Source organism: Anser anser (assembly GCF_964211835.1).
Source record: "Anser anser genome assembly, chromosome: 2".
Taxonomy (NCBI): domain Eukaryota; kingdom Metazoa; phylum Chordata; class Aves; order Anseriformes; family Anatidae; genus Anser; species Anser anser.
Window position 1 is genome coordinate 91,335,899 of NC_139721.1, and position 14,668 is coordinate 91,350,566.

The 14,668-nt window shown below is 41.3% G+C and overlaps 1 long non-coding RNA gene across 2 annotated transcripts in view; it reads left to right on the forward strand.

Annotated features, from left to right (window-relative positions):
- The first annotated feature begins 1,198 nt into the window (after positions 1-1,198).
- The window catches only part of LOC310895435, a 156,244-nt gene continuing 142,774 nt past the window's right edge, over positions 1,199-14,668 (forward strand). Inside the window, exons 1-2 of one of the 2 annotated variants that reach the window (XR_014580686.1) lie at positions 3,064-3,096; positions 3,230-3,360. This is a non-coding gene — a long non-coding RNA (uncharacterized lncRNA). Of the gene's footprint in view, positions 3,361-14,668 lie in introns of both variants that reach the window. The other variant, XR_014580685.1, reaches the window with a different exon arrangement.

Here is a 14,668-nt window from a genome sequence, read left to right on the forward strand (position 1 = left end):
AAAGGGCCCTGTGTTAAAAATCCAGCTAAATTACACACACACACGCCAAAAAAAATGGATGTCTTTGTGTTCTTTAAAACCTGGAGTTCAGTATTTTTATTTATGATCTAATTGAGAAATACAAATCACTCATACAAATTTTTTGGTTCATAACTTAAAATTTTTCCTATTTACCAGAAAGTGCTGGAAATTAAATCTTTTTTTTTTAATAAAAACATTAGAAAAAGTGGAAAATTACGTGAAATCCATAACAAGAGCCCTTGTCATAGGGTTTCTTTTTGGCAAATGCAATAAAGTAATGTGCTAGAGGAACTCTCTAATGAGATAAAAGGAAACTGAAATGACAAAGCATGTAGTGCCACCACAGAAATTTGGAGCATGTGTTTAAGAAGGGGAATTTCTCTGGACTTCTTTTGTGACTTCAAAGCTGGGGCTCGTTTAGTCACAGGAGCAGAAAATCTAATGCATTAGTACCTCTCTGTTTTTTAGATTTCTTTATTTTGCATTTCCATTTGGAATTGTTTGAAAGCATGAAACAGAAAATCGCATTGCAAAAACCATGCCTTATGTGACTAGTACTTGTAAGAAAATGAGGTGTTCTGACCGCAGCTTCAAACAGCTAACACGTGTGGCAGGGAGAAGGAAGCAGACAGGCTGCTACTGATTCAGACAGAGCATAAAATTCCAGCACAATTAAGAAAGTGCGGGAGTGGTGGCAGAAAAGAAAGCTAACTGCTGGGTGTATGGAGATGGGGCAATGTCAGGTTATCATATTGTAGTGAAGCCAGGAGAAGCTGCTGCCATTAAAACCAAACCTAGCTTGCTCCTTGGCTGAAAACTTATTTATCAACACCATTTAATTATGCATGAAAAGATATACAAAGCTAGCAGCTTTAAAATACTGTTATTAATTGCACCAAATGTTAGTGAAAGATTGAATTATTCGTAGTTACAGTTCTCAGGGGTTTCTCGATTAAGGAAAGTAAGGAGAACTTGATGTGAATATCTCATTTCACATAGCTTTCTTAGTTTGCCTAATCCAAAAAATAGGGGTATATTTTATACGCAGATACATGCATTTTCTGCAGATCTGACTAGTTCCTTAGCAACCTTCTGGGATATACCTGCATCTACTCCCATAAACCCTGCATATCAGAAATCATCTCTAGTGGCTTTCCAGGGATCAGTGGATTTTGCCACAGTAATAATACTGTTCATGTGCAGTTCTAGCAAATCGTTTATTTACTTAAAGGGTCATTGCTGTGTTTTTGTTTTTTTTTGAAGTATGTCACTAGGGAAATAATATGTAAACACATTTCATTGAGATCCCTCTATATGAATGAAGACTACTGTAAGCATGTATGTGTTTTTAATAACTGGAAAAAAATAATGCTCATTTAAACGTGCAGTTGTGCTCATCATAGCCCTGCTCCTCTTTACTCTCTGCTTTTCAGCTAGAGCTAGTAGTTAAAATTAGCAGAAATTTCTAGAAGGTAAGATTTGAGAAGAACAATATTTCTTTACAGTCTGTACACTTTGCTCTTCAAAAAGAGCTCTTTACATTTCAGTTATCCTTACTGTATGTGTGCCTTACATTTATCACTGTGATATAATTTATGGGCCACCTGAAACTTATCAAACAACTCTGTGTGATGGTTTTACTTGGATGGGCAGCCAAGTTCCACCACGGCTGCTCTCTCCCTCCCCCTCCTCAAAGGGGAAGGGGGAGAAAATATGACACAAAGGGCTCAAGGGTAGAGATAATGGAGATTATTCAACAATTATCGTAACGGGCAAAACAGACTCAGAGTAAGGAGACAGTAAGATTTATTGCCTATTACTTACAAACTAGAGAAGTGAGAAACAAAGGAAAGAAACCAAAAACACCTTCCCCCCATCCACCCTCTTCCACCTCCTCCCCCCGAGTGGCACAGAGGGATGGGGGAATGGGGCTTGCAGTCAGTCTATACCACTTTGTCACCGCTGTTCCTTCTCAGTCACTCTCTTCCCCTGCTCCAACGTGGCATCCCTCGCACGGGATGCAGTCCTTCCCGAACTGATCCTGCGTGGACTACCCACAGGCAGCAGCTCGTCAAGAACTGCTCCCACATGGTTCCGTACCATGGGGTCCATCCCCCAGGAGCAAACTGCTCCAGCATGGGTCCCCCACAGGCAGCAGCTCCCTTCAGACCCCCTGCTCCTGCATGGGCTCCTCTCCACAGGCTGTAGCTCTGGCCCGGGGACTGCTCCTCCGGGGTTTCTCCACGGGCAGCAGCCTCCTCCAGGCCACATCCACCTGCTCCACCAGGGGCTCCTCCACGGGCTGCAGCATGGAGATCTACTCTGCCTTGGTACTCCATGGGCTGCAGGGGGACAGCCTGCTTCACCATGGTCCTCACCACAGGCCACAGGGGACTTCTGCTCTGGCGCCTGGCGCACCTCTCCCCCTCCTTCTGCACTGACCTTGGTGCCTGCAAGGCTGTTTCTCACTCTTCTCACTCTCCCAGCTGCTGTGTAGCAGCAGTTTGGTGTTTTTTTCTTCTTTTTTTCTTTTTCTTAAATATGCTCTCACAGAGGTGCGAACAATACCGCTTATTGGCTCGGCTCTGGTCAGCAGCAGGGCCCTTATCTAACATGGGTCAGCTTCTGGATTCTTCTTGCAGAAGCCAACCCCACAGCCCCCCGCTACCAAAACCTTGCCAAGTAAACCCACTACACTCTGTACATCACTAAATTGCATATGGTAACTGTCCTGGTTCCAGTTAGGACAGAGTTAATTTTCCTCCTAGTAGCTGGTAGGGTGCTATGTTTTGCATTTAGGATGAGAAGAGCGCTGATAACATGCTGATGTTTTAATTGTTGCAGAGCAGTGCTTACACCAGGCCAAGGACTTTTCGGCTTCTCGCTCTGTCCTGCCAGCGAGCAGGCTGGGGGTGCAGCAGGAGCTGGGAGGGGACAGACGCAGGACAGCTGACCCAAACTGGCCAAAGGGGTATTCCATACCATCTGGCGTCATGCTAAACAATATATAGGGGTGGCTGGCCGGGGTGGGGGGGCCGGCTGCTCAGGGATAGGCTGGGCATCGGTCAGCGGGTGGTGAGCAATTGCATTGTGCATCACTTGTTTTTTTACACATTATTATTATTAATACTATTATCATTATCACTATTGTTGTTATTGTTATTATTATATTCCTGTCTTAATAAACTGTCTTTATCTCAACTCACAGGCTTCACTTTCCCGTTTCTCTCCCCCATCCCAGAGAGGGAGTTGGGAGGGTGAGCGAACGGCTGTGTGGTGTTTAGCTGCCAGCCGGGTTAAACCACAACAGTAACGGACAGGAGGCAAAGGACAGCTCACGTGAGTAACTGATGTGGTGCAATTGCTTCTGCCCTGAGCTGCTATGTCCACACTGCGCATTACAGTGTTTGAGATACTGGCTTGGCTTCCAGCAACAGTATATTGCATTAGTGTTATTCCACAGTCAAGCTGTCTACAGTTCTACTTCATATCTGATATCTCTTCAATATATTTTCTGTCACAGATTTGGTCTTCGTTACTCATGTATGTTTCTGATTTCTGATCACATGTTAAATGCCTCAAAAATGTAAAAAAGTTCCAGCCAGTAACAAGAAAGAACCTTCTAGTCAGTAACAAGAACTTTCAAAATACACTGTAGTACTATTGTCATATGCAGGAAGTGAGAGTAACTGTAAGTTTTTAGGTATAAGAACATATTTTCTTGCTCTTAGCCTACTGAGAATGGCTGACTCCTGGCCCATGATTGACACTCGTCTCAGGTCCTACTGTAGTACAAATAATAGCAGCAATAAAAACAACATCTTATTACTATATGTGGATTTACTGATGTTCTGAAATATAATGGGATCAATATAAAACTCTTTTCCCAAAGGCAAATTTGGGGCAGCTGTTGTTCTACTGTCAATGTCAAAGCACCAAATAAAGGAAATGGTGACTAGGACAATACCTTGTAAAACCTGAGCTCCACAACAGCACTCATAAAAGCATACAAGTTATCCAGAAATGTGGTTGGCAGTACTAATACTGTATGTAGACTGTTTGAATTAGAGCTTCTCGTGACTGTATTTTGAGATTTTTTTTGCCTTCTGCATTCTGACCAGAAAAGTGTCTTGTTATGAAGTTACTGTTACTAGTGAGTCACTGGAGCTGACTGCCTGTAAGAGTCATGCAGTTTCAGGATAGATATGCTCAGAAATGGGTTTCAGCTAAGTGAAACCTGCGTGCTCTCACAGAAGTCAACCACAGTCTTGTGCTGCTGCATCAGAGGAATTGATATCAGATTGACTGACCAGCTTTGCCCTGAGTAGGGATAATCATTTGCTTCTTAAACTTCCATCCAGTGTCTTGGCAAGCAGAAAGCTTGCCTAGTGCCAAATCTGTAATTACTTTACTAACAGCAATGACACGTATGCCTGTGCTGCACAATCCTATTTTGTTGCTTCTGTTGCTGTCTATGAACAACTCAGTACTTCAGATAATAGGGACCTCATCCCTGCATCTGTCTCTCAGCAGGGTGAGATTTAACCTAGGCTTTGAACAGGTTTGTAAAGAGGAGGGGGAAAAATACATCAAAGCTATAAAAGGGAAAAACACATGAACAGTTACTGACTTTGTAGGTACTGCAGAAAAAGGAACAGCGTGTGCTGTCTCAAGGATAATGAAGGCCACATTGCTGTAGTGGGCTCTGCACATACCTGGGTACCACTGAGAGGTGGAAGCCATCCTTGTTGTGAAAAGCTGCCACAGTATCTCAATACACTCTTAATAAATATAGATTGTGTGATGTGATATGGTAATCATCTGTCCATAAGGATCTGGCTTCCATTACCATGCTCACCACTCCATTTGATTTGATTCACTTCTTTTCTATTCTACTGATCTTTTACCAATGGAACACTTAATAAATAGATTAAGTGACTGAAACTTAAAAACAGATTATTCTTTTTTTGCTTTCTTATGGGAAGAGAATAGTGTATGCAATATGTTGTTTTATCTTATAGAAGCTTTCATCTATTTTTTTTTTTTTTTTTACTTTTTGTGTCCTACTTTTTAAAAACATGCATGGAATTCATTCATGATCTCCAAATTGAGGATACTTTAATGAGGACTCCTACCTTTTCTGTATGCTTGATTATGATGTTATAGCGATTATAAGAACTTCTTGATAATCCAGTTCAGCTCACTACTTTTATCCTAATTTCCTGATAGGTTTGATTCATTGTTCGTGCATTTATGTATACATCTATTCAGAAAAATGCATGCATGTATAATGAATCAAGGTAGCTAAAATATTCGTTCTCACGTACGAAAAGGGTCAGTGACCTGTAGGTACCACGTCTAATTTATTTAAAATTCACTCTGTGTTTATCTAGGATATCTTCTCACCTGCTTTATTCAGTAGAATACGCATCTTTAAATGACCAAGCAGGGAATATGTCCTTTTTTTTTTTTCTAAAACTTTTTTTCCTTCTGTGTGGCAGCAGCTGCCTGCCATGCTATTGTTTTTTGTAGCTAGCAGGCTTTTTTGGGTGAACGCCAATGATTTCATGTGGGGAGTGGGACAATTTGCATCTGAATGGTGAATGGCAAGGCTGGGGGTGGGTACACCACACCAGGTGAGGTAGAACAGCTGCTTCCAGCTCACCTGGAGTAATTAATTCAATAAAAAGTTAATTACAATGAAAGGGAAAAACAAAATTCCATATAACAGATGGCAAATTTTTAGTGTCATGGAAACTAAAAGGATTTTTTTTTCAGAAAGTTTTTTATTTAATTATTTTTTTATGGTGTACCCTAAATGGTATACAAAATTCTCTCCTCTTGGTATATACTTAAGCAATTGCATATTTTGTTTCAGTATACTGGCTCTGCTGTGCTTTTGGGTACGTATTTTCTCCAGTTTCAGATATTTGCAAGTTTTTGATCCTAATACTTCTTATTAACATGTAGTTTGCCTGGCAGTTTATGTTTGTGGCTTGGCTCCTTAAGGAGCTCCAAATCCTCTGCATCCATCAATCACTCCTGTAGAGACTGTTGAACTTGAGAGTCAGGACATCAACCAAATTGCAGAGAGGAACCAATGCATTATGAAAACTGAGGCTAGGTAGCAGAGAATAACTGTGTCAGGTCTTCTACCCAGAAAAATATCATGGCATATTTAGCTCAATGCATTTGGCTGTTTGAGAAACAGAGACTAGCTGGCCAGCAAAGAGGTGGCGGCCAGTTTACAGAGAAAATAGGCCACATGCATCCTCTGTTTAGCTGATAAGGTTGGGCGAAGATAGCAAATAGAGAGAGAAAAATATCCGGAAGATGGGCATGAAATTGAGTTAGGCAGGCATGTAGGTGGTAGGATCATAAAAGGCTGAACTTTTATGACAAGGCAGAACTGGGCTATCAGCAGTCCGGTGTGTAATGGAAGTATACTTGATAAACTGGCATTCATTAATTGCAGTACTAGTAAAATACACTTTTTTCCATAAAGAGAAAGTTTGGGTTCAGTATAGAATTTAATGGTACCAAAATATTTTTTTAAAGATTTCACTGATTTTTTTTTTGGTATTGTGCAAGTTAGCCACATACTTCTAACAATGACTAGCTGTTCAAATTTTCTGAAATGATAAATGCAGATGAACATTCAATATAGCTTATCGTGGAGAGATCCTGACTTTAAAAAAAATGTTACCTGTGCACTTAACATTGTCCACAATGAGGCCTTGGACTCTGTTGCTTCTATAGTTCTTCAGTCCTCTGTCAACTGCTGCAATTTGTCTGTGATTCTAAGTTTTAAAAAATTAGAATATTGTGTAGACTGAAAAAAAAAATCTATCTCTAGGGAAAAAAAAATCCTATTCCCTCTTAGTGCATTTTTTTATTATTCTTCTTTCACTGAATTGAGTAGGCAGTTAGATTTTTCTTCAGAAAGCCTGATGGTATTAGACTAAACAAAAATACATTGTTGAGTGGGCAGAAGAAGAAAACCACTGCTGCGCTTAGTGACGGGTCTGATCCCACATCAATTTAACACTTTCCATTGAGCCAACATATGTAGAATGTTTGATCGAAGTTGAGGGCCCCAAACTGGAAGAAATCTATCCAAAATATTGCTAAAATGTACATAATTTTCAGGAGTGGCCCCCAATAGTAGGCTTAGGAAATCCTGGACCTAATGTAGTCAGTAGCCAGACTTAGTCACCTCAGGCGTGAAAGGGAAAAAGGAAGAGGAGGATATGATTTCTTCTATAAGACAGCAACTTCCCCACACATTCCCACCCCATATGAAGGTAATTAAAAGTTGCCAGTGTAGTTTATCACACAGGTAGTGCAGACAGACTTATTGACTGCTGTGGGTGTACAGCTGTAGTGAGACCCTGTGATGCCAGGGCACCACGGAGCTGGGTGGCAGTGCTGGCAGCAGATGGCACAGCTCAGGCACATTTACCACCCTGCTGGAGATCTTTGTTGCTCCTGCCTTGTGGGGGTCCAAGCCTCTCTAATGGCATGGGGACCCAGTACCAGCTTTCAGATGCAATGCTCTGCACTCCAAGAAATAGCAGATGTAGACACATTTCAAAGCAAAAACACACATAGCTTCACTGCAAAATGTATGTTAAATGATTTTGATATGAATATCTTACTGCTACATACAATGAGAAAAGTGACAATGTTTTGAGTTGTATTCTCTCTAATGCACATCTTCTGTTTTCCACAGAAGATGGGCCAGTGAGAAAACCTTATATAGTGATTATTCCTTTTATATGTTCCATAGTCAACCTTTCTGTTTTCTACTGTCTTGTATTAAATTTAGTGAACATGGCTTGTTTTTTCTTCTGGAGCAAATAAATTTGTCAGTATTTTAACTTGAACTTGTTTTGTATGCCTCAGTAACATTCCATAAGCCCCTGTGTTTGAGACTATATGTGGAAGTTTGCTTCATAATTATGGGTGGGGTGGTAGGGCTTTTCATTATTTAAGTTACTTCCTAGTGGGATGGGACTGAATCAAGGTTGTGTAATGGAGGAGACAGTTGTCTGGGGAACCCTTGCTCCATAGTGTGTCTGATAGGTCTAAAGGACTCAGGTGTTGCAGGTGGAAGACATTATTCTCATAGTAAAAGCACTTAAACTTTGCCTGGATCATGGGGGTTTCTTCTCTACTCTTACTACCAGATTTTCTTACGACCTCAAGCAAGTTGTTTTTGGGGATGATTTCTGATCAATTTCTGATCACAGTGTCTTTCTTCTTTTGTCTACCCAAGAGTAGAGGTCAAGAAGAAGCATGTTGTGCTTAGACATGTAAATGGCAGTACTCTGCACTTGAAAAGATCTGTAAAAAACAGTGGCATCTCAGACTGGGTATCTGGAATGAGGTTACGCTTTTGATTTCAATCATACTGTGTCCCACTTCCTCATTTGTAAAATTGAGATAATCAATTGCTATCACACCAGGATGCTGTGAAAATAAATACATTGATACCTGTAAAGCACTGGGGTACAATAATGATGAAGGTACCGGAAAGACTCTGAAGAAATCATTTGAAGATCTAGATAGGGTGCCAACCATAGAGTTGCGGACCACACACTGAGGAGAAAGAGCATTGCAAAGTCACTCATTAAATGCGTACCATCCAGTCTGCTCTGGATAAGGTGAAATTCACTTGATAATAATAGTCTGTAATTACTTGCATGCTGTTGTAATACATATAAATAGTGTGACTGAATTAGATCTGTGGAGACAATCTGAACTTCCTCATTTCTGAATGCTTGATTTTGCAAGCCACATAATACTATTCTGGCACAGGGAGAGGGATGGAGATAGGGGTGTTTGTAATAAAATGTAGATTCATATAATCATAGGTACGGCTTTTGGTCTTTATTTGTTCCCTCTGCAATACTCCTAGGATTGTAAGTGGATAGAACAAGGAGAAAATAGCCTCTTGGTCATCTAAAATACTGTAAAAGGGAATGAAATTATACCCAGATCCTACATTTTTAATATGATAAGAACACATTTTAGAAACAACCCCAGGATCCCCTGAACAGTATCATTAGACATTTGATGTGAGCCATTATATTTATTTTATTATGAATAATCGTTTGTGTTACAGAACTACCTTGAGGCAGTGACCAAAAGCCAGTCTCTATTCAGCAGGGCACCATGCAGGTATACAATAGAGGACAATCCTTACTTCAAAGGACCTTTGAACTAAATAATACATATTTTGGGTTGGTAGAAAGGCAGTTGCTCAAATGGCTGTCACAGCCCTGTTCCTCGCAGATAATGATGTGACAAATTCAGTGCATATATCTACATAGCACACTGCAGTGATGTGCAGCCCTGTTGCATTAGCTTGAACCCTAGAACAACCACAGTGGTGTGGGACTTAGCCGGAGTTAATGTCTTCAGCTTCCTAGATCCATCTCAGCTGTGTAAGCAAAAGCAAGAAGGGGCCATCTAGAGGCAACAGGCACAAAGAAGGGAAAACAGCAGAGCCAGGATGGATTACTGTATCAGCCTGTGGGATGTGTTGGGAAGAGTGAAGAAAATAACATTTGCTATGGGGATGGTGATCTTGGTGTCCTGAAAACCCCATGCATGCTGATTCTGCCTTCAGTGGTGGTGGCAGCAGCAGCCTGGGTTTCTGGAGACTGGGCACACAGGCTAAATAAGCAGCCACTGGGCTGGTTCCAGCAACCTTCTGCCTTAGACAGCTATGTGCTTTGTTGCTGCAGCAGGGCCAGGGGGAAGCTTGTTTTTGATATTTGAACTAGGTTTTTCAGCACTTACTCTCCAGGTAACTCTCCAGAACACTGTATCATGCCACAACTGGGATACCAGCTGCACCTCAGCATCCCTAGCCAACTTCTTCTACCTGTATAGCTCTGCTCTGCCTTGTGGCCCTCTTCATTCAGAAGGGGCAGTTCTTAGGTAAGTATTCCCTACAGTGGGGAATTTACAGGCTGAAGCTGTCTCCCACAGCCATAGCTTATGTATACAGTCCTTTGTTTCTGTTTTTGTTTTTATTAAGCTGCTTTACCAAGCAATCTTATCAGTGTTCGTGAAACTTTAACTGTAATGACTTTGTTTCTGCTTAAATGCCTTTTTTTTCAAAATGCCATTTTGTTTCTGCTGCTTGAAATTATATTTAACAGTATCCAAGCTAAATTTATGCACACACATTTAAAGAAGTAGCTCTGGATATAATGCATTTTTAACCAAGTGAAATATATTAGTAATGGTACTTACAGAAAGAAATGAAAAATGATTTTGGCTTGCATTAGTTCCATCTTTTTAGTATGCAGATAAGTAGCATACCTTTGACAGTATAACTACTTTTGGTTTGCCTCAAAGCTAACAGTCAGCCAACCTAGTACACAACAGCTATAACAGGTGTCTTGTGTAAGAGTTGCTGTTCTAGCAGAAGCTCCACATGCTCTTCAGCATATCGTCTCCCATGGCTCCTAGTGGTTTATGTGGAAGTAGGAGAAACATATCATGATGAACAGCACACTGCCTGTAACACCTGAGGAGTGGGGTATATGTGTTATTAATGGAAGCCATGAAAGGCAAGGGGAATATTAAAATAATGACCTGACCCGGTCCTGGTCCCTCTACAGGATTGTCTGAGGAAGGGAGAGTGTGCTTATTTGTTCACTTTTTCTCCTCTTGACATGTGTTTTTTTTTGCGTTAGAATGGGAAGCAGTTAAAGGCCAAAAAGAATCTGAGGGTGCCTGAGAAAAATATGAAGAAAACAAAAGACTTCTTAGATAGAGGGTCATAAAAGTGATGGTAACGAGAATGGATGTGGTAGCCTCTGAAACAGAAGACTTATTAAATGCAAACCAACTAACAATCAGTTGTGGGGCTGGCAGACTTCTTAGCTAAAATAAATAAGCTATTGTTTTCAGTTTTTCCTACTGGGTTAAAACAATTTAGTAATACAGATAGCAAAATGATCTGGATGATGCTTTGCATGGTGCTTTAGGGCCAGCAGTAGGGCTGGTTATCTACCTATCTGTGGGGGACCCAGCCCCACTTGTTCAGGTGTGGCAGGTTGCAGTCCCCCTGTGCTCAGCTGCATCTTGCTGTTCAGGGGAGACCAGCGATGGCTAAACTGACAGCAGAGGGTTTGGGGGGCTGTGGGTGAGGCAGAAGGCCTGGGGGCCATTTCCTGCTTCTCTGCAAGGCCTCAGGCATGTTGCTTTAGATCAGACTGAAGTGCAAACTGTCTGCTCCTGCAGTCTCTAAACTCCATGGGTGCTTTACTTCATCTTAACTATCTCCAGATGCTGACAGGTCAGGCTTTGCTCTTTGTTAGAAATGCCTTGGACTTCCTGGCCAGTCCACACCTAACTGCTGGGAAGTCAGGAGTTATGTGTTTTGCTTGGGAAGTCCTTCCAGGGCTCAGCTTGATAGCTGTTGGGGAAACAAATTCGGGATCAGGTCCTGGGAGCAGGATCCACAGCTCAGAACTGTCCTTCCTCACCCAATGGCCTCAGATGGGGCTACAGAGCCACAGAGATGGATGTTGTCGTTGGCCTGAGGGTCCTCAAGTGCATTTCTGTGGAGCGGTGAAAGAAGGTAAAGAGCAGAAGGACAGTTTACTGTCTAATAGGAGGCATCTGACTTAGCTCTGAGTTATGCCTCAATGAGATACCTGTTACGTATCCAAACCTGCCTAAGGAAACTCTCCTGAGTGCTACCAAGCACCAGGCCAGGAGCCCAGGTGACTCAATAGAACTGGACTTGTCCATGGGTCCAGGCTTCCACAAAATAGGTGTAGGAGGACCACACCATGGGCTGTCTTGGCTCTTTTGTAGGGTCCGATGCTTATTTTACCTATTTCAGTTCAAAGTTAATTCAATTTGGATGACTCTGTGTGTCCCTGTCCTAGGGGAGTCTTAGGATAATAAATACAGTCGGGATTGTAAAGCACATGGGTACTGTGGAAAGGGGAAGTAGAGAATGGGCATACTGCAGACAGAGCCACACATTTCTGGCCTTTTCTGTCAGAAAATACTACTTCCACCTAACATTAGACAATGTAGTTCTCCAAGGAGATACTTTCCCCCGCAAAAATGTAAAGCCATAGAAACAGCCATCAAAAATATATGGTCCAGACTGAGGCAAAATTATTGACGTTGACAGACAGGAGCAACTCTACATATCTGAGGAGAGGAGTGAATTGAGATCCAGACTTTCCTCTGAAATGTTTCTTGTATGGGAGAGTGTTTTTTAAATCCACAGAGCTCAATTTGTCACTCTTTCAAAGAGAAGAAGCTGGATTCCAGCATATTTTGTCAATAAAAGATCATATGTAGTCAGCAGTATTTTTTTTTTTATTATTTATTATTGCTTTACATCATCTCTGGGGAAAGTATTTACCTCAAGATCTATTTTGCCAGATGATGAGTAGTACTTCTACTTATTTTGGTTGTGTCCAAGCTGTAACTTTGCCTCATTTGCATCTACCCAGTAAATGGTTTAATTTTGCATTGTGTTTACTGACTAGTTTTAATTAGCAGTTAAATCAGTTCAGTTAACGAAAAAATGTAGGTGTTTACATGAATGCAAATCATGATGGGTTCTCAGGGCTTGATTCAAAAAAAGTTCCACACCATTGATGCTGAATTCCTGCAGGCTTTATTCAGGAATTGCATTCTTCTTCTCCCCCAACAACAAAGTGTAGGGCTTTATGATTCATTAACTGGCCAAAGCATTCTTTTTGTATTTCCTTCCTTACTGGTGTGGGCAGATAAAATGGGGCTTCCATGCTTCCTTCTGAGGGCATGCACTCAATATTCATTCAAGAAAGGACAAGAGTGTCTTTGGCTTAGTGTGTGCGGCTGTGTCTCCCTCCGGTGTCCAATTCCAGCCATTATTAGTGCTTGCACTATTTTTAGCTACCACACCCTCTCACCCCCAAATCACAGGCTGGATGTTTGCTGGGTTTTATGAGTAGCAATTTCTGCATTCCACTGGCAGCCTAGCTCTGGTAATACGGGCATAATTCTGTGAACATGATGCGTGCTTTAAATCCTTTGTCATTGGTCTTGTGTGTGCTGAACGGAGTTTATCTTGGAGAAGCTCTGCTTCTGGTGATGTTTAGACAGATACTAGTAGTTATTTTATTGATTTCTTTTGAATGAGAGGTGCAGAACAAATCAAGAACACTATGATATTACCTCCCCATAAATTCTTGTACAAGTCACGAGGAAATCTTCTGATCATTGATATAAAAGCTGTCATTTGCCTGTGCTTAAACATCTATGTTTGCCCTGTCTCTTGTGTGTCATTATGTTGAGCTCTTCCACACTGGGAGCAATAAAGTCTCTGTGCTGCATCCAGTTTTGAAGGCAAGTTACAATAGATGAGGATAAATTTGTCCTGAGACTAGTTACCTTGCTCAGCTTTTCCAATAACCTTACCCAAAAGGGAAGATCAGAGACAAGAAGGTAATTGGTGAGATCATCAAGAAATGAATTCATAAACCCAGACCTTTTATTTGAAGGAAGCTGGCACCCTGCCCTCCCAGAAGAAGGTGTTATTCCACTAGTAACTATAGATCAAAGTCAACAGGGGTAATTATTTGAAGAGTTAAGTAGGTAATCAGTTTGGGAAACAAAATAGAGGGGGAAAAGAAGTCAGTTCTTGGAGCCTAAAGAAAAATTAGCTGGAATGCATGCTGTCTGTACATTTGTTCTAAAATTAAATTTAATTTCATAAATGTAATTTCATAAGCTATTCATCAGGTGTCTCATTGAGGGACCCTGTGCCAAATGCATGTGACACAACTCTTTTCCCAAGCCTCAGAAGGTGAATAACTCTTGCATGTTGTTCCTTGTGCTTTACCTATCCTATGGAGTTGGAGTCCACTCCCATCCTCATTTGTGGGCACTCTGCCTACGAATCCAAAATTGACAAGATCAGACATTTTTGATAATGATTCCAGTCTCCAGTGCCACCACCCATCTGACATTGTTTTGTAGTGCTGACACACACAAAAGCCATGGAAAGAAAATGAGGTCATATCAAAAGAAAACCTGTTTCTGTGCAATTGTGAGAAAACGTGTCTTTCTAGTCACATAAACCCGACAACATAGCTGTCTTTGGGATGAAGGTGAGTGCTCTACCAACTGGTGGGATCCCCTGCTGACATGTCCTCCTTATGCTAACTGCTTCTTCCTTTAATGCCATCCTGTTGCGTGTTCCTCCACATCAGGCATTATGTTCATCAACAGGTATCACAAAGTAGCAATGCCTGCCCAGTGCAGCACCTGCTGCTCTTGCAGTCCATTTCACGCTGGTCTCAAAGCATCAAGAGAGTAAAGTCATAGAAAAGGAAGTTGTAGAAAAGGCAAATTCATGTTTCAGCTAAAAATTAAAGCCAGAGCTTAAGCAGCCTAATACTGGTCTCAGTTGATTTCAGTGGTCTGACAGAGGAAATATAGCCCATTAGCTTTTAATTTTCTACTCATTTACTGTTTGTTTCTGTAACTGTTGATTCAAGCGTCATGTGAACATACGAGGGGAAATGTTGTCCCTTTATCTCTCTAGAGTATAAGTAGATGCCTTTTGGAGCTGTTACTTTTTCAATCTGGATTTCACATAGGGATTTGTAAAGAG